The sequence below is a fragment of the Myotis yumanensis genome, unplaced genomic scaffold (assembly GCF_028538775.1).
Source record: "Myotis yumanensis isolate MYYU_CA2020_CCGP unplaced genomic scaffold, mMyoYum1.0.hap1 SCAF_1, whole genome shotgun sequence".
Taxonomy (NCBI): Eukaryota; Metazoa; Chordata; class Mammalia; order Chiroptera; family Vespertilionidae; genus Myotis; species Myotis yumanensis.
Genome location: NW_027223752.1, coordinates 158,748,172 through 158,768,316, shown reverse-complemented (window position 1 = coordinate 158,768,316; position 20,145 = coordinate 158,748,172). Strand labels below are relative to the sequence as shown.

General features: G+C 44.1%; 1 long non-coding RNA gene and 1 pseudogene across 1 annotated transcript in view; one reads left to right on the top strand and one right to left on the bottom strand.

Annotated features, from left to right (window-relative positions):
* Nucleotides 1–1,032: 1,032 nt before the first annotated feature.
* Nucleotides 1,033–20,145, top strand: part of LOC139006217 (uncharacterized) — a 788,050-nt gene continuing 768,937 nt past the window's right edge. Inside the window, exon 1 of the long non-coding RNA XR_011470746.1 lies at nt 1,033–1,083. This is a non-coding gene — a long non-coding RNA (uncharacterized lncRNA). The remainder of the gene's footprint in view (nt 1,084–20,145) is intronic.
* LOC138998932 (proline-rich protein 11 pseudogene) lies at nt 12,325–13,098 on the bottom strand (annotated as a pseudogene).

Below are 20,145 nucleotides of genomic sequence, written 5' to 3'. Positions count from 1 at the left end.
TATCCGCCCTGCTCTGTTCGTGACAGGGGAAGGCGCCCCAACCCCCTGATCAGCCCTGCTCTGTGCCTGATAGGGGGGAGCTCCCCAACCCCCTGATCGGCCCTGCTCTGTGTGTGACAGGGTGCGGCGGCCCAACACCCCCCCCCCCCCCCATGGGCCCTGCTCTGTGTGTGACGGGGTAGAGCCATAACCTCCCCATCGGCCCTGCCCTGAGTGTGACAGTGATGGCGCCCCAACCCCCTGATCGGCCCTGCTCTGTGAGTGATAGAGGGCGGCGCCCCAACCCCCTGATCCGCCCTGCTCTGTGTGTGACAGGGGGGAGCTCCTCAACCCCCTGATCGGCCCTGCTCTGTGCGTGACAGGGGAGAGCTCCCCAACCCCCTGATCGACCCTGCTCTGTGCGTGACAGGGTACGGAGCCCCAACCCCCCTGATGGGCCCTGCTCTGTGTGTGACAGGGGCCAGCGCCCCAACCCCCTGATTGGCCCTGCTCTGTGCATGACAGGGGGTGGCACCGCAACCTCCCCATCAACCCTGCCTTGAGTGTGACAGGGGGCGGTGCCCCAACCCCCCAATCGGCCCTGCCCTGAGCCCGACCAGGGGCTGCACCTAGGGATTGGGCCTGCCCTCTGCCACCCGGGAGCAGGCCTAAGTCAGCAGGTCATTATCTCCTGAGGGGTCCCAGACTGGGAGAGGGCACAGGCCGGGCTGAGGGACCCCCCTCCCCCCCTGTGTGCACAAATTTTTGTGCACCGGGCCTCTAGTATTTTTATAATCTGTAGGCTTGGATTTTTTTTTTAAACCTGCTCTTCCTTTTGTTTTTATGTGAAGGTTCAGTGACTTCTTTCTTGGTAATCTGCAAATTCCTCCAGAGCAGACTAACAATATTAGGTTTTTGTGAAGATGGGTAGCAGTTGGAACTTACATGCATTGCTGGTGGGAATACAAAAACAGAGTGGCACCCTAACGTGTTTGGCTCAGTGGATAGAGCGTCGGCCTGTGGACTGAAGAATCCCAGGTTTGATTCCAGTCAAGGGCATGTACCTTGGTTGCGGGCACATCCCCAGTAGGGGGTGTGCAGGAGGTGGCTGATCGATGTTTCTCTCTCATCGATGTTTCTAATTCTATATGCCTCTCCTTTCCCCTCTGTAAAAAAAATCAATAAAATATATTAAAACAACAACAACAATAACAACAACAACAGTATGGCTGCTTTGAAGACAGTTTGGCAATTCTGCAGGCCACAAAAATGTTTTAAAATTGGGTTGTGAAGGTCATTGTGCAATTGTACATTTACTAAAAATCATTATAGCCGAAACCGGTTTGGCTCAGTGGATAGAGCGTCGGCCTGCGGACTGAAAGGTCCCAGGTTTGATTCCGGTCAAGGGCATGTACCTGGGTTGCAGGCACATCCCCAGTAGGAGATGTGCAAGAGGCAGCTGATCGATGTTTCTCTCTCATCGATGTTCCTAACTCTCTATCTCTCTCCCTTCCTCTCTGTAAAAAATCAATAAAATATATTTAAAAAAAATCATAATATACTTATAATGGGTGAATTTTATGATATGTAAATTATAGCTCAATTAAGCTGTTTTAAAAAGCTTAAAAAACACAAATTCACATGGATGTTTCTTATCCTATCTAATAATAGCCAAACATGGTAATTGACTGTACCTTCACTACGCCACCCATGGGCTAATCAGTGAGATATGCAAATTAACTGCCAACAGATATGGCGGCTAATTTGCATACTGCAGGCAGGGCAGGACAGTGTGAGCCGCCAGCATGAGCTGCCATCCAATCCCCCGTGGGCAACGCCACGCCGGCCCCGCAAGCCCCAGGAGCCGCCTGCCACCACCTGGGACCTGATGGCGGGCCCCTGAAGCCCCAGAAGCCGCCTGATATGGCAGTAACTCTATCAGTAAGCACTCTGAAAGTCAGTGGCATAAATACACCAATTAAAAGACAGATTATTAGGGTGAATCAAAAACAAAACCCACTTTAAATATAAAGACACATATAGATTAAAAGTAAATGAATTAAGCTGCAGCCTGTTTTTCTCAGTGGATAGAGCATTAGCCCTTGGACTGAAGGGTCTCAGGTTAGATTCCAGTCAAGGGCATGTACCTCAGTTGCTGGCTTGATCCCAATCCCTATCAGAGCATGTGCAGGAGGCAACCAATCAATGTGTCTCTCCCTTTCCCTTCACTCTCTCTAAAATTCAATGGAAAAATATCCTTGGGTGAAGATTAACAAAAACAAAGTAAATGGATTAAGGAACATTAAAGAGATTATAAGAAAAATACATTCCAAATTTTGTTAGTTGTATAATGGTTATGTTTAAATTATTAACACCTAAGAAATTGGGTGAAGGGTACATATAATATGTGTAGTATTGTATAGTTTCTTTTACATGTATGAGATTATTTCAAATTGAAATATTAAAAAATTAAAAATTAATAAAATATTAATTGAAATGTGTATGCATTACATGAAACATCTCCTAATTGCTTCTAGCATAATTTATTAAATTGTGCTAAAATTTACAAGGGTGCAATTAAAAAATATCTTAATTCTAAATGATATAATAGAAAATATATAATAGTGCAGTTATAAGCACTTATCTGAAAATAAAAATTTAAAGAAGTGAATTTAAAGAAGGGATTAGCCAAAGAAAATATATGCACAACCCATGGACACAGACAACAGTATGGTGATGGCCAGAGAAGTGGGGGGCAAGAGCTGGGTAGAGGAAGCAAAAGGGGGGAAATAGGGAAATCCTATATAATAATAATAAAAGGCTAATATGCAAATTGACTGAATGGCAGAATGGCCGGTTGCTATGATGTGCACTGGCCACCAGGGGGCAGACGCTCAATGCAGGAGCTGCCCACTGGTGGTCAGTGCACTTCCATATGGGGAGTGCCACTCAGACAGAAGCTGGCTCATGGCTGGCCAGCACAGTGGTGGTGGCAAGAGCGTCTCTCACCTTCATGGCAGCACTAAGAATGTCCAACTAACGGTTTTGACCTGATCCCTTGGGGGCCTAAGCCTTTAGTCGGACATTCCCCAAGGGCTCCCTGGCTGCCAGAAGGATGTCTGACTGCAAGCTTAGGTCTGATCCTGTGGGGAGTGGGCCTAAGTCAACAGGTGGACATCCCCCAAGGGGTCCTGGACTACAAATGGGCGCAGGCCGGGCTGAGGGACCCCCCCCCCCCCCCCACCCCAAGTGCACAAATTTTTGTGTACCGGGCCTCCAGTTCTTAAATAAAAGCAATAAATAAATATTCAGGGGATTTAACCTTTCAGTTTTCAGCTTCTTTCACCTTCTGGCTTCAATTTTTGTTTTTTAAATCCTCACCTGAGGGTATTTTTCCATTGATTTTTAGAAAGAGTAGAAGAAAGGGAAAGACAGAGAGAAATGTTGATGTGAGATGAGAGAAACATTGATTGGTTGCCTCCTACACATGGTAGGGCCCAGGCTGGGAGGAGCCTGCAACAAAGGTATGTGCCCCTGACCAGAATCGAACCCAGAATCCTTTGGTACACAGGCTGACGCTCTACCCACTGAGCCAAACTGGCTAGGGCTGGCTTCCATCTTTAGTGAGGAAAAGAAACATTGAGTAAGTGTACTTTTCTAAAGAAAAATATATTTACCGGTCTGCAGTTTCAGAAACTATCTACTGAATAAAAATGTTTTCTAGTTATGTTATAATCCAATGACTGCTTATGTGGAAATTAAATATCACAAAAAATTGATATTGATAATGGCATGTTTGCCAAAGCAGAAAAAATTTTAGTGATATAAAAACATACTGGTAATTAAGTTAACACAATTAAACACACACAGGAATTTATTTTCAAGGATAACTTTGGAGGTCTTTACCTAATCATATTTTATGTACTCCTGAGAGAGGCAATGAGTGAAGATTTATCACACAACCACAAAAAGATAACAAAAAAAGAACATAAACCTACTCCCCTCCCCCCGACAATCACCACATTGTCTAGTGTCCATGAGTTTTCTCTCCCTTTTTTTTTTCTTAATCCCTTTCTTGCTACCTCACCCCGCCCCTCCCCCCCCAACCACCACCTCGCCCCCCCCAACCCAACACACACACCAGAGCTGTCTGCCTGCTCTCTATGGGTCTGATTCTAAGAGATGTATGGTGAGACTTATTGTGAATTGCTATTTCTTCCTTTGGCTGTATGAATACTATAAACTTGACACAAAAAACTCGAGAGAATAAAATTGGCATATGTGTAGGTGTTTAAAACTACTCTACCGTAATACTATTTTTAATCTTGGAACAACAATATTAGATAAATGAGGCCAGATCCAGTTCATATTTCTAGGACACCTGAGTATAATTTGTAAATTATACTCATGTATCCCCAGGCCTGCTCTCCAAGGCTACGCACTCTCACTGTGATATGACTTTCATGGTAAGAAATGCTAGATTTCTAAATAATGTGCTCATACTGCTGGGTCAATTTGTTCTTTTGGACTTGTTTTTCTTGGCAACCATTCTAGGGATTCAGAGCAGGGAATGAGGCAATTACCAAATTGTGGGGGTGGAGAAGGCAACAACAGGGTGAGAGGCAAAGGCCACCACAGGACAATTGGATTCTGTGGCAACCCATGCCGAGCGAATGGCACACCCCTAGATGCCTGAATAGGCAGTGGAATGTGAAATCTGTCCACTGTAAACACTCTTATCTGCCCAACCTGTTCACCAGCAGCCACAGCCACAAGGAAATGGCCTTTGTCTTACTTCTGCCTTTTATGACCTAACTTAAAGTCTATCCAGAGCTGAATTTTATGACATAACTTAAAGTGTATCCAGAGCTGTAGCTTCAAGACCTGTTGGGAAATGTGGCCATTTTTAGCTTCCCAGCACTGGTGATCAGGGAGTACATAGAAGGGGTAAGACCCAACAATCATATCTTAGCACACTCTCCTTCTCTCATTCCCGAATGTAGCTACATGACGATTTGAGGCTAAATCACTACTCAGTGTTTACATTTTCATGCCTGTGCAAATGTTACCCACAAGCCACACAGCGTGCCACATCCCACCTTTTTCTCATATACTTTTTTCTGCAGTTAATAATTCTCTCATCTTCTCATTTGCCAGGTTTGCTAAGATTCTCTTCCTATTTTTTTTACAAATACTATGTCTCTGCCACACGCCTGACAATAGTATTTTGACTATATTTAATGCACCATGAATGGGGAGAGAAGTAAATGTAACAGGCTGGTGTGAATGTCTGGCTGCTGTTCTGAAAACAGGGTAGAAGAAAGGGACAGAAAGTCTCAGCTTTCGGTATTCAGATGTTCACTTAATCCTATTTTCATTTTCCATCCCCCACACTCTTTAGTTTCATCAGTCAAGTGCTCCTCTGAGTCAATTTCTCGCCCACCACTGGTGAGGTGGGATGGGGACCTAGACTTCTAACTGCTTCACATGCAAACATACAGATTTTCAACTGGGTCCTGGTTTTAGCAGGACCCATCCCTACCCCTTTTCCATGGAACTCATATCTTAGCCCAGAGCCTCTAGAAGAACACTGGCTTGTTTACTGGTATGCCTCTCTGTAGACATGTAGGTTACACTGCTACATTAGTTATCCCTGCTCCACCTTCTTTTCCACTACATTTCTTGACATATTTCTCATTTGCTGTTGTCCATTCTTTTTTTTCTTCTTGTACTTTATCTCCTTTTAGTTCTCCTCTCTCTTTTTTTTGTTTTATTAATTTTAGTGGAATTTATGAAAGAGAGGAAATAGAAGCATGCTCACTTAACTCTGCTTATCTGGAAATCTATGCCTTTCTCCTTTTAACCTATATTTTCCCAGGAAGGTTTATCTTTAGATAATTATGAAACCTTAGAAATGTTTGAATACATTTATACATGTGAAGAAATTGAGGCTTAGAAATATTAAGTAATGCATTTAAGACAAAATAGCTAGAAAGTGGCACTAAAAATGTGGCCTCATAAACTTCCAGGGTAGCTGGAAGTGGACTGGCATTGTAGATGTGCTATAAATATCAGTAGAATGAATAAATGATTTTAACGGATTCTCATCCAGACTTTGAGCAAACTACACCATGAGGCATGCTCATAATGTTCTGTGTCTTTCATTGGGCTTTCATTTTATAGGTGAGTTCAGTTTGCGAAAATTCTATTTTTGGATGTTTCTTGTGAGAGGGCAGGACCTGGAATCTCAGGAAGACTCAGGACTTAGAAATAGGGATAGGGATGGGGATAAATTGAATGGCTAAGTGTTCAGGAATGCTGTGGGGAAGTCTGGCCAGCAATAGGATGGTGGTATACAGAAGACTAACAGTCCAGACCAGTATTGTGAATTGCATCAAGGAGATTAGGGATGTACTAAGTACTGTCAAGCAGACGGAGTGTGGGAAAGGAATATAAAAAGCTAGAACTGAAGCAGATAAAAAGCAGTTGTAGATTTTTAGTAGCTATTAGGGTCTATACCCTGAAAGGCAAATGAAAACCAAGATCTCAAGTGTTGTCAGGTTTTCAAGAATAAATTTATGATTCATTTAAAAAATCATCTCCAGTTTTCCTTATCCTTATAAAACCATGTTGATAAAACTAGCTTGAGTGTGCTAAAGAAGTGACTAACACTACACTACATTTTATAAAAGAAATGGGACAAGAGTACAAAAACAAATGTGATACATTATATAAAAAGACTATTAAGAAAAAGTACTGTTTCTATTTTTGTATATTTTAATTTTAAAAACATGAATTGCTCATGGTTCTACCACATTTTTTACTATATAAAATATTTTTATGACATAAATAAAGAAAGTTACCGACAGTGCCCATTTGGACTGCAAATACTAGTTTACAACAATTGCTACATTATTGGTTGGATATTTTCTGGATGTATAATAAGCATACAGAAAAGTGACCATATTATAATTGTAAAATTCAGTGAATTTTCACAAACTAAACACTGCTGTGCCAAGAACCTTAGCTCAAGGCACAACATTACCAGCATTGCAGAAGATGGACTATCAAAATATTAGTTATTTCAAAGGAGAGAATTTAAGATAAAGAAATGGTGGATTAGGTATTTGAGGACTGAAAATACAAAAGGGGACATTAAGGTGATGGAAAGATAATAAGTACAGAGGTCAATGGGGTAAAGAAGGGACATATGTAATACTTTCAGATTTCAGAGAGAAAGGGAGAGAGAGAGATAGAAACATCAATGATGAGAATCATCCATCAGATGCCTCCTGCATGTCCCCTACTGGGGATAGAGTCCTAAATCTGGGCATGTTCCCTGACTGGGAATGGAACCGTGACCTCCTAGTTCATAGGTTGATCCTCAACCACTGAGCCACACCTAGCAGGCCTATATGTATAATTTGAAAAAGCTGAACTTATAGAACCAGAGAGTAGAATAGTGATTGCTAGAATGGTGGGGGAAATGGAGAATGTTGGTCAAATTTTAAGTTATAAGATGTATGTGTTTTGGGGACTGAATGCACAGTGTGGTGACTATACTTATTAATTTTATATTCTATATTTGAACTTTGCTAAAAGAGTACATCTTAAGCACATCAAAAATTGATAACTATGTTAGGTGATGGATATGTTAATAACTTGATTGTGGTAATCAGTTCACAGTACATATTAAATCATTAAGTTGTACAGCTTCAAAAAATCATGTTGTACAACTTAAACACATATAGCTTTCACTATATAATAAAGAGGTAATATGCAATTTGACCCTCACTCCATCATGCCGTCACAAGATGGCTGCACCCATAGCGGAGGCAGGGTTCCTGTAACACAAGATGGCTGCACCCACAGCAGAGGCAGGATTCCCATAACGAGCCATAACGAGCAATCAGCAGGGACCTGAGGCTTCGTGGTGCTGGGCTGGGGCGGGGGACTTGAGGCTGCGTACACCCCCCCCACCCCCGTGGAGCTTGATGGAGGACCTCAGGCTGCACCCCCCACCTGGTGGGGCTTGAAGGGGGACCTCAGGCCATGCCTCCACCCAGCGGGGATTGATGGGGGCCCTGAGGCTGCATCCCCTGCCAAGTGGGGCTTGATAGGGTGGGGCCGGCTGGGTCTGGATCTCACACAATGGGGGTGGGGCCAGCTGGGTCTGGATCTCACACAATGGGGGTGGGGCCAGCTGGGTCTGGGTCTCATGCAATTTCAAGGTGCACGCGGGTTGGCGGGGACTTGACTCTGGATCCCATGGTGCGCCCCAGACTCTGACAGGAGGAAGATTTTCATATACATTTTACTAATTTTCTTTCACCTCTGACACTTCTATTATGGAGGAAGGGCAAATAGCAATATTAAAATATTTCCTCTAATTAATTCCCTTTTAATGTGCACAAATTTCATGCACCGGGCCACTAGTACCTCAATAAAGCTGGGGAAAAAAAGGTTACAAAGATATTCTCCCATGTTTTTCTGTAACAACCCTCCCTCCCCCTTACTAGTTTAACATTCAAATTGGCAATCCATCTGGAATTTATTTTGTATATGGTATAAAATAGTGGTCAAAACACATAAAAAAAAAAAAAAAGAAAGAAAGAAATCAGCCCTAGCTGATTTGTTTCAGTGAATAGAGTGTTGGCCTGCAGACAGAAGGGTCCCAGGTTTGATTCTGGTCAAGGGAACATGCCGGGTTGCAGGCTCCATCCCAGTGGAGGGTGTGCAGGAGGCAGCTGCTCGATGATTTTCTCTCATTATTGATGTTTCTATCTCTCTATTACTCTCTGAAATCAATTTTAAAAAATTAAATTTAAAAAAATCAAACGGACCCAGTACCAATTGTTAAAAGGAATATCCTTTTCTCACTGCACCTCAGGGTCACTTTTGCCATATGTATAGGCCTGTTTAGAGACCTTTTTTCCTTGGTCAGTGTGTTACTTTTGTATTTCTGCCATTAAAAATTACCATGAATTTAGTAGCTCAAAACAACACCCATTTTTTTTATCTCACAACTCTGTGAGACAGAAGTCTGGGCTTAGTGTGGCTCTCCTGAATCCTCTGCTTAGAGTCTGACAGGCTGAAATCATGGTATTGGTAGGTCTGAACTCTAATGTCTCAAGATTGATTTGCTTCCAAGGTCATTCAGGTTGTTGGCTGCCTTTAATGCCTTGTGGTTGTAGGACTGTGGCCCCCATTTCCTTGTTAGCTGACAGCTGTGATTTAGTTTTTGCTCCTAGAAGTAATGCATTTCTTCTCCTGCTTTCCGTGTGGCCCTTCAGCAACAGCAAGTCAAGTTCCTCTCTTACTTAGAATCTCTCCTATTTTCCCTTTTGCTGCATCTCTGATGGATTCTTCCGCTTTTAAGAGCTCACGTGATTACATCGGAACTACCTAGATCAGCGGTTCTCAACCTGTGGGTCTCGACCCCTTTCATAGGGGTCGCCTAAGACCATCGGAAAACACATATATAATTACATATTGTTTTTGTGATTAATCCAGGACAACCTCCCTATTTTAAGGTCGGCTGATGAGTAACCATAATTATATCAGCAAATTTCCTTCACAGCAGTCTCAATTAGGTTTATTGAATAACAGTGAATAGTAATTTGGGGGTGAGGTGGTATTTTTAAAATTCTGCCTACCATAGTTGATTTGCCTATACTTGTACCACGACCACAGTCTTATTACTATAGTTTTCTAATAGTTTTTGATTTGTAATAGTGTAAATTGCTTAGCTTCCTTCTTCAAGTTATGTTAGGCTAACATACATATAATTGATTAGATGAGGAGGAGAGACATAATGGGACAGAAGCAATATTAAAATAGATAACAGCTAATACTTTCCAAAACTGATGAAAAGCATTAGAGATAAATATTGTCAAACTTCCCCACTTTTTTGGATCAGCAATAGTTTAATGAAACCATGTATTTACAGGATTCTTAAATGGGTTCAATATAAAATGTAAAAATTAGTAAATGATGCAAACTAGAATACATTTTGATATTGGTACAATGGCAATATATTTACAAATGCTTATCTATAGGCTTTCTATAACATTTTAATGAACTTTTATTCAATGAGAATGATCAAATCATCAAATCATTTAAATTAATTTGATATAATAGGCAGTGGTTTATTATTATTAGAAACATCATAAGTGCCTCATGAAACAAGCACTCAACTGCTTTATTCTCAGGGATTATTCTATTTATTCAAACATAATATAAAAAAATGTAGCTAGCAAATTAAAAAAAAAACTTGTACTAGAAGCACATAAGTTTCTTAACTTCATTATCTGTTGAATTTTTATCCATAAATGTGCTGTAAACATAAATGTGGTTGTCATAAAAATAAAAGGTTCCTCAGGTCTGCTTTCCAGTCTGGCGACTTTCACAATACTATTTGGCATCTCAAAGCATATTTATCTGTGGAAATACAGGCATATCTGGGAAAATGCTAAAGCATCTTTTTAGCCTAAGCTAACCAGAGGGTATTTCAAGGATATCATCTATGTAGCTGCTTCCTCTCAGGCTAAAAAGTGCAGTGAAGATGTGAAACCCCTGGGTTCCTATCCATGAAGAACTGCTCTCCTGATTTCTGGAACTGCAGTGGAGGTTACAGCATCTCAGCTAATCCTGCACCTCCAGTCACACTCACCTAATGAGAGTGTCCCTTCCTCCATGATACTTAGAACATTAGCGATGGGGATCCTTGTTGGAGCTATACTAGTTCTACTGCTAAGTACCCATGTCTTACAAACTGCAGGCTCCCAGAACTACTTGGCAACTTTGTAGGAGACTGACTGACAGGGTTGCCAAATAAAATATAGGATGCCCAGTTAAATTTGAACTTCAGGCAAACAATGCATTTTTCTTTCAGTATAAATATGTCTCATGCAATAGTTGGTACATAGTCACACTAAAAAAATGTTACTCACTGTTTAATGGGACATATTTATATTCAAAAATTTAAAAGAGTAAAAAACAACAACTTTTAAAGAGTTATTTGTTGTTTATCTGAAATTCAAATCCTATTGGGCATCACATTTATATTTGCTGGATCTGGCAGCCCTGGACTGGCAGGAAAGAATAAAAATCCAGTTAGGTGTGCATTTACTGTTATTGAATCAACAGGCTATTGAGGCCTAGGAATCAGGTCTTACAGTGAACCTGCTGAGGACCTCAGAGCATCCTTCGCAGGGCACTGCGGAAAATAAAAGGTTCGTGTGGGAGACTTCATGAGATTTATATTTAGCTGTATGAATGTGGACAGCAGATGTCAAAGAACAAATACCAGATATAACTACCTACCTACCAAAGATGCTAGAAATGGTACATTCTTATTTTTAAGGTCACATTGGATATTTTGCTTCCAGTCCTTTTGGAAAGCAGTTGGGTTTGGATGAGGACGGGTTTACCTCTTGACTGTTTATAGTGAACAGAAATGAAATCTAGAGGGTGTCTTTTATTGATCTAGTTTGTAGTGAAGTATAGTTACCTCCATCTTGGGTAAAAACTGCTATTTAAAATTTTAACCCTGCTATTCTGGCTTCTGTAAACATTTGCTTCCTTAAATAATAGGGAAAATAAGACTACTCCCATTCCAGAGAGGCCATAAAATATGCCCCAAACAGAGCTGTCAGTGCTGGCGCCAGGCCAGGCCTTGAGATATGGTCTCACGGCCCTGTCCCAGCACACAGGACTTTTTCTCAGAAGGTCTGGAAGTCTCATTCCAAATTTGGAAAACAAAGAGCTGAAAAACATATAAATTGAAAAGACTTCCACCATATTGGGCCCCAGAATTTGAGAAGCAAGAGTTCCTCTGGGCCTGCTAGCACTAGCGAAAATGAATAGGACTCCAAATAAATTTGGCTTATTGGTTAAGGCGTCTTCTGATTTACAATACAACAGTAGCACTTAATGAATGATTGAGCTTTACAGGATGAAATACTTTTCTTTTCAATTACCCAAGATGAATGGGAACTAGGTTATTATCTTAATGTCATAACTGCACCTACGGAGTACACATTAGAGCTATCTAGTTAAATGTGAACAACCTTTCCACCCTAACTTGAGTAATTCCAGGATAAACATCATGTTGGGGGTTGCATTTTCCGTCTGTTCTCTTATTGATCATGCAAACTAGAAAATATCCAGATACTCACAGTATTTATGGGCTCCGTACATACTTTAATTCTTTAAATAAAATTATGTGTTAGAATAATTATCTATACATACCCTATTACATTTAAAAGAAAGGATTGCAGTGATATCTATATATTTTATGAATCATCAAGTAGAGTCAGGCAGAGTTGGCTCCAGTCTTGCTCATCAAAGCTGCTTGCAGAGTGGGTGAGCCAGCTGAAACTTTCTCCTGGAGGACCCGGCTCACCGGCGGGATCCGTCCAGTTTCTGTTTCCATATTTTCTTGATTGGGAATTGGAGCCCCACCCTGGACTCTTCTCTGCATGACTTTTCTAAGCAGTTTCTGCAGATCTATGTGACTTTTACCAGGAGGCATGAAGGCATTTGCAACTCGAGTTGCACGTTTGGCGTTGGGCTTCAGGGTAACCTGTTGCAGGTCAGAGACATAACTAGTGAATTCCATACCTTTGGTGATGGAACAAGCTTTAACCTTTCCTCAAAACTGTGTTTTTAAATTTTACAGTCAGCAGATCTTTAACTGTTTTCTGCATGAGCATCTTTTTTTAACGATCTAGACTAAGTGCTTCGGTGAGGTTGGGTTTTCTGAGCAGCAAAGGCGCTATGGGTGGTGGAGGTGAGGCAGAGGAGAAGGTGGGAGGGTGGGGCCAGCTGACTGTGGCTGCGTGGGAGGAAGTGCAGCTCAGGATTCTCCAGGGCTGGTTAGAGCACAGGAAGCCACGTTTGTAAGTTTACCAGTCGTGTAACAGGTTTGACCACAGATTGCACAGGAAGAATTTTCTGAGTCGGTCTTCGGCACTTCCTGGAGCTTGCATAATTCATTTTATAAATCCAAGACCATTTTTTATAAGACTATAAAGTTCTCGGTGGCAGACATGGCATGGAAAGATGGTATCTTCCTCAACTCTGGTTCATGCAGTGCTGGCACCAGTTGCAGGTAGATCATCTTCTGTCCAAAGTTTTACTGTACCTTCTGCCCTCCCCCAAATTATGAGAAAGTTTATTTAGAAAGTTACAGAGACAGAGGTGAGCCTGGGCTGCATAGGCTCATGAAACAAGTTACAGAAGCAACAGAAGGGCCCTCGGAGCCTAGGAGTGAGAAAGGCGAGGGAAATGTGCTTGGGGAGGAGAGGAGGGGGAAGGGAAAGGCGCCGGCTGCTGGGGAGAGGGAGAGCCTTACTGCATCCTTGACGCTGGGACATTGAAGTTCAAGGATGATCTTAGCCAGCATCTGCCAAGTGGTGCATCTATTGGAGAAATACCCCTCTTCCTTCTGAGGGTGGTGCAGGGGGAGGTGTAATTAGTTTGGACTGAAAGTGCGAGATTTTCTTTTTTATTTTAAAGATCTTTTTTGCTTTTGCTTTTAGCTTTCTTCTTTGAAGTTTCATTATTTTAGTCTAAGATCCTGGGGATTAAATGGAGTCCAGGCAGTGGCCTCACTCTTGCCAATAAAAAAAAGTTAAATTAAAACCGAGTAAAGGGACCAATCTAGCCATGGTCTCTTCACAATGGACCCTTAAAAATTTTGTGCCCTGGCTGTGTCACTCAGTTGTTAAAGCATCACCCAATACTCCAAGGTTGTGGGCCCAATCTCTGGTTAAGGCACATACAAGAATCAACCAATGAATGCATAACTAAATGGAACAGCAAATCTCCCTCTCTCCCTGCCTCTCTCTTCCTCTAAAAAGTCAATTTAAAAAATTTTAGCAACTTACTCTTTCGTTTACAGTAGCGGTTCTCAACCTGTGGGTCGCGACCCCTTTGGCGGTTGAACGACCCTTTCACAGGGATCACCTAAGACCATCCTGCATATCAGATATTTACATTACGATTCATTCATAACAGTAGCAATATTACAGTTATGAAGTAGCAACGAAAATAATTTTATGGTTGGGTCACAACATGAGGAACTGTATTTAAAGGGCCAGAAGGTTGAGAACCACTGGTTTACAGTGTATGAGAAGGCCTATTTTCTTCCACTCATGCTTGGTTTTATTTTTTAAAGGAATGCTAATCTGATAGGTAAAATATGCAGTTTCCTCACTTTGATTTCCATTTTTAAATTTTGAAGGAAATTAAGCATTTTTCCTGTTTGTTGTTCATATTTATTTCTGTGAATGGTCTGTTCTTAGCCTGTTGTCAATGGTTTTGTTTTGTTTATTTATTTAACACCATTAAGAGAGTTTAACATTTTATGAAGTTAAACTTAGTTCACTTTTATGGCTTTCATGTTTGAGGTTATGTTTATAACAGCTATTCTCCTTTCTGTTAGGTTAGGTGGCTCAGGAGGCAGCGCAAGAAATAGAGTCCAGTGAATCAGAAAAGAAAGGAAAGGAAAGTTTATTCTGCGTCCCCGGGAGACCCACGTACCCCCAAAGACAGGGCACGTGGATTCACGCCAACAGGGAGGGGGGCGCTTTTTTTTATATTGCGGTTGGGTGAGGGGCGGGGACATGAGCTGAGGTATTCAGTTGAGGAAGCTTTAGCTGCAAGGGGGTCAGCAAGGTATTCAGGAATGAGTCAGCATCTGTGTGGGGGTATGTGGATTCAGGGAGAAGAAGCCGGTATCTGTGTCTGGCACGTTGATCTGTGAGAAATTCCAGGGGGAGTCCATTGTCTCATCACATGTCTGCATGTATCGGATCCTGGGCTCTCTCCAACCTAACACTTTCAAGATTAAAAAATAATCCCTAATTTTTTCTGGATATTTTTTCAGTTTTTGGTTTGTTTTGTTTCATTTAAATTTCTGATCTTAAACCTAAATTTATTTTGGGGTAAAGGGTAAAGCCACTTTTTTGGGGGGAATTCAACAAGGGTACCAAAGTCCCCTTCGCTGCCCTTAGGCAACCCTGCTCTTCTCTGTCGTCTTTCAAAGAGTGAAGATCTTATGCATTAGAAAGTGCCCCTGTCTCCAGAGTAAGGATAAGATCATGACTGAAATTTTGGTCTCCTGAGGGTTTGATATTCTGTATTTGCTGTTTTATCATAAGTATCGTAGTTGAAGCTCCTTTAAGTCTAGAGTAGAATACGAGTTTAGGAATTTTCAGTCTGTAGATAAGTTCTCTGGGTCAGCATCTCAGTTAAAGGAACTAGCAGGAAGCTGGACAGCTTAGAAATACAACCTCATTGTTCATTGGGTCAGGGTCAACAATTTTCCTTTTAACCTTTTAATTATTTACTCAAAGATGAAAGTTTTGTTCAAATATGTTTTACTAAAAGGAACCATATTTCAGAGATTGATCTGTAGATAACTTTGTAGAAAATGCCATAGGGCTAACCACGTGAAGAAATCTTCCTCCTAGCCTTTGTATTTCAATGCAGATTTAAAAAATCATGCAATTAGATCAAATTCCGTTAGACTTGCTTTTGTAAAAATGTTCCCCTGAGCATCTGTGGTAGAAGGATTAAAAACCTAGTTTACCCAAAGGCACTCTTTTCTTTTCTTTTTTTTTTTTGCAGTTTTCTTCCTTTGTGAAGGCTTACTAAAGTATACTGATATGGGATTTTTTGGACTGGAACTCGTGGTGTTCCCCTGGGCAGGATGGTTCCCCGGATTCTTTGTCCCTTGGAGTCAAAGAATGAATCCCTACATGGAAGATGGTGTATATATAGCAAAGGTGGAAATTTATTGAAGAACAAGTACAGAGACTACCACGTGGGGCAGGGGAAAGAGGCCCACCAAGTTCCTTCTTCCACAGTTTATAAAGGCTGCAGATCTTTGTGCCTTGATATCCCCTCTGATTGGCCACTATCTCCCTTTTGATTTGGTCACTATAGCAACTCCTTAGTTCAAAGGTCAAATCTCACATGGGATGTGTGAGACCCTCCTCCCTCATTTTCTTCTATTCCCTCTAGGCCAGTGGTTCTCAAACTTCCTAATGCCGCTGAAAGGGTGAGGGCTATGCGCTCCCCGCCATCTCCTCCATGTTGGGGCCACGTGTAGCCTTCTTCCCGGAAGCCCAGGCCTCTGCTGGCCACGCCCGGGATTTTAAACTAACCAATGACAATCAAGGGAAGTGCGCGCCATAGATATGACCACATCCTGTGTAACAAGACCCGGCTCACGCCTGGCCAATCGGCAGGGCCCACAATCCCCTTGCGTCACCCCCCTATTTAAGCCGGATTTTCCCATGGGAGGGGACTCTCTCTTCCTGTCGCCGGGCTGGCCGGGAGCAGGGCCGGGCCGGCCGGGAACGGGGGGTCGGTCTAGCTAGCCCAAAAAATAAAAGGTCCTTCTGCTGTTGCATCGAACTGGCTCCCAGTGTGGAATTTTTTTGGGGGATCTTGGAATCTGGGCACAACATTTGGGGGCTCGTCCAGGATCCTCAAACCCCATTCAGGGACGCCCAGCTCGGAGGACTTGGCTGACCGCGGTATGTGTCGTTTATGTTTGTATTTGTTTGTTTCTGTGTGAGCTCACTTCTGAAATCTGTATTCGCCCACATTGATCGTGGACGCACGAGGACAAAGGGCGGGAGGAGTCGGGGGACGCCTCGATCCTCCATCTGTATCTGTAGAAGTAGCTTTGCTTCCGAGGTCGGGAAATCTGTAGGCGGGTAGCTTCCGCTGGCTGTAGAACTAGCTTTGCTTCCGAGGTCGGGAAATCTGTAGGCGGGTAGCTTCCGCTGGCTGTAGAAGTAGCCTTGCTTCGTTTTCGGTTTTTACCATCATGGAGTTGGAAGATTATTTTGGTTTCGCGTCCATGGAGTTGGAATACTGTATTTTAGGGCCCCTTAGTTGTCTGTGTTTGTGTTTTTTTGGTTTTATTTTGTGGATTTACTGGATAGACATTATGGGACAGACTCAAACTACTCCTTTAAGCATTATGGTCTGTCATTTTAAAGAGGTAGAGGAAAGAGCCAGCAACCTCAGTGCGGAGGTTCGGAAGGACCGGTGGCGGGCCTTTTGTTCCAGGGAGTGGCCGACTTTTAATGTCGGGTGGCCGCCGGAGGGGACTTTCGATCTCCCCACCATCCGCCGGGTTAGGGATATCGTCTCCCAGCCCAAAGAGGGACATCCTGGTCAACTCTCTTACATTGTTACTTGGCAGGACCTCGTGGAAGATCCACCATCTTGGCTTAGGCCCTTCCTACCTCCACACCCTCCGGAGCCAGAACCCATTCTTGCCTTGCAGGAAGCGGAGAAGAGGAAGGAGAAAAGAACCACCCTGCCGTCAGCTCCAGCTCCCCCCTACCCGGTTTTGCAGGGGGGAACTGAAGAAGAGTTAATTTTTCCTCCCCCATATCATTTCCACAGGATGCCAGAGAGATTTGATCCTGCCCTGTGGCGGGAAGCTGACGCAGTTCCGGGAGTACCTGGGGGCGGAGTTCCTGGAGTGCCTGGGGGCGGAGTTCCGGGAGTGCCTGGGGGCGGGGTTCTGGGAGTGGCCTCAGTTCCGGTTCCGGTAGGAGGCCCGCCTCTCACCCGGCAAAGAGCTCAGCGGGAACTGTCTGTCGCAGCCCCCGACTCCACTATTAAGACCTTGCCCTTACGGGCCGCTGGACCCCCGGATGCGAATGGCAACCAGCCCCATATCTATTGGCCTTTCTCAACTAGCGATTTGTATAACTGGAAGGCACAGAACCCTAAGTTCTCTGAAAAGCCGGGGAGACTTATTGACTTGCTAGATTCTGTTCTTTTCACCCATCAGCCCACATGGGATGACTGTCAGCAGCTTTTACAGGTTCTGTTCACAACGGAAGAGAGAGAAAGGATCCTCAATGAGGCCCGGAAGATGGTTCCTGGTGTGGACGGAAATCCAACCACAAACCAGGCCCAGATAGATGCCTCTTTCCCTTTAACTAGGCCTGAATGGGATTTCAACACGGCAGAAGGTAAGGAGAGGCTCTCGGTCTACCGTCAGACTCTAATGGGGGGTCTCCGTAGGGCTGCTAGGAAGCCCACCAATTTGACCAAGGTAGGGAACGTACAGCAGGGAAAAGATGAGTCTCCAGCTGCCTTTCTAGAACGGATCATGGAGGCATATCGCACCTACACCCCCATGGATCCAGAAGCCCCTGAGAATAAGGCAGCTGTAATCATGAGTTTTATAAACCAGTCAGCCATGGACATTAGAAAAAAACTGCAGAGAATAGATAGATTAGGAGAAAAGAGTTTACAGGATTTACTGGCAGTGGCAGAGAAGGTGTTCAATAACCGAGAGTCCCCTGAGGATAGACGAGCCCGCGCCATGGTGGCTGCCAGTGACAAGCAGACCCGAAACCTGGCCAAGATTCTGCTAGCCACCACCACGGAGTCCCCTGAGGAGCGGACCCGCCGCCTTCGCCAGCTTGCTGATGGCCAAGAAAGAGGTAAGGAAACTGCCCGGAGTGGGAAGAAAAAACTGCAACAGAACCAGTGTGCTTACTGCAAAGAGATAGGGCACTGGGTCCGAGAATGCCCAAAGAAGGCCGGTAAAAGGGGAAGCAAGACGGACCGGGTGGAGGTCTTGGAGCTGGAAGGACTGAGTGATTAGGGGAGTCGGGGTTCGGACCCCCTCCCCGAGCCCAGGGTAACTCTTAGAGTGGAGGGGACCCCTGTTGACTTCCTTGTCGACACTGGAGCACAACATTCGGTTCTCCGCACACCTCAGGGGAAGCTTGCTAATAAAAAGTCCTGGGTGCAAGGGGCAACTGGCATGAGCCAGTATCCATGGACTACCCGAAGAACAGTAGATCTAGGAACGGGCCGGGTATCCCATTCCTTCATGGTAATACCGAAGTGCCCCTACCCCCTTTTAGGACGGGACTTGCTAACCAAGATTGGAGCCCAAATAACCTTCAGACAAGGGGGGCCTCAGGTTACCGATAGCGAAGGCCACCCCATCCAGGTTCTGACTCTGAGACTGGAGGATGAATATCGCCTACACCAGGGGGCGCCCCCAGTAGAGAACAATATAGATAGATGGCTGCAAGAATTCCCCACAGCCTGGGCAGAGACGGGGGGAGTAGGACTGGCTGCCCACAGGGCCCCAACCCTGGTTGAGCTAAAACCAGGAGAAAGCCCAATAAGAGTAAAACAGTACCCTATGTCCCAGGAGGCTCGGAAGGGAATCCAGCCTCACATCCGGAGACTGCGAAGCCTAGGGGTACTGGTTCCATGCCAATCTGCCTGGAACACCCCCCTCCTGCCGGTCAGAAAGCCCCACACGAATGACTATCGACCAGTCCAGGACCTCCGGGAAGTAAATAAAAGGGTCCTGGATATACACCCAACCGTTCCTAACCCATACACTCTCCTAAGCTCTCTGGCACCCTCTAGAGTCTGGTATACCGTACTAGACTTGAAGGATGCCTTTTTCAGCCTGCCGCTAGCGCCTCAAAGCCAGCCCCTGTTTGCCTTCGAGTGGCACGACCCAGAGGAAGGCTACAGTGGACAATTAACCTGGACGCGATTGCCCCAAGGATTCAAGAATTCACCCACCATCTTCGACGAGGCGCTGCATGAAGACCTTGGTGAGTACAGGAGAGAGCACCCCAATCTCACCCTCCTTCAGTACGTAGATGACATCCTGATTGCTGCCGATACTGCCAAAGATTGTGAACAAGGGACCAAAGATCTGCTGGCCACCCTAGGGACCTTAGGGTACCGGGCCTCTGCGAAGAAGGCTCAGATATGCCAAAAGAGGGTGAGTTACCTGGGGTACATACTGGAGGGCGGACAGCGGCGGTTGTCAGATGCTAGAAAAGAGACAGTCTTGAAAATCCCTGCTCCCACCTCCCGGAGGGAGGTGAGGGAGTTCCTAGGATCGGCTGGCTATTGCCGCCTCTGGATACCAAGTTTTGCTGAGATCGCCAGGCCCCTATAGGAAGCCACCAAGGAGGGGAAGGCCTTTAAATGGACTGAGACAGAAGAAATGGCCTTTAATCAGATAAAGAAAGCTCTTTTAGCTACTCCAGCCCTGGGCCTACCAGACATTACAAAACCCTTTCGCCTCTTTGTAGATGAGCGCAAAGGAGTGGCAAAAGGGGTTTTAACCCAGGCTTTAGG